The sequence below is a fragment of the Pteropus vampyrus genome, unplaced genomic scaffold (assembly GCF_000151845.1).
Source record: "Pteropus vampyrus isolate Shadow unplaced genomic scaffold, Pvam_2.0 Scaffold73, whole genome shotgun sequence".
Lineage (NCBI taxonomy): Eukaryota > Metazoa > Chordata > Mammalia > Chiroptera > Pteropodidae > Pteropus > Pteropus vampyrus.
This window is the reverse complement of record NW_011888854.1, coordinates 1,072,746-1,073,332: the sequence shown is the minus strand read 5'-3', so window position 1 is coordinate 1,073,332 and position 587 is coordinate 1,072,746.

Sequence of the window (587 nt, the reverse complement as noted above, 5' to 3'; positions counted from 1 at the left end):
GAGCACCGGAATATCATTAAAGTTATTTTCAATTTCAGTTAATCAAAATTTTGTAGGTTTTAGAATCTATTGCTCAATACTGCACATAAGCAACTTAAATGCAAATTACATTGGCAGCGCTTAAGGGAAGCAGACTGTGTACTTTTGAATACCTTTCCTGCTGCAAACATATCTACCTATCATCACAAAGGCAAAGCGTGTATTCGAAAATGATCTATATACATATTTATAAGTTGTACCCAGATGGCCAGAATCGAAACACTCCCAGCTAAAACTACCTAAATACTGCAAACATTTGTGTATCCATCAGTTTTCAATGTCTGACAATATGTGTCTTTATGATATGGTCCATTAACTGTACATAGGGCACCGCTGCTGGGATGTCTGCGTAGAGGCAGAAACTTATCTCAAGATATTTGCTTGTAGGTAGTTGCAACTAAAGCCTTGCTTTGTCAAGGGGAAAAATAGGACAAATCCTAGTAAGAAAAATTAACTTCCAGAGGCCCAAGGAAACAAGAAAAATTATAATTTATGAAAATAGATCAAATTTTCATTCTAAAATAGCCTATTACATATAAATTACATTA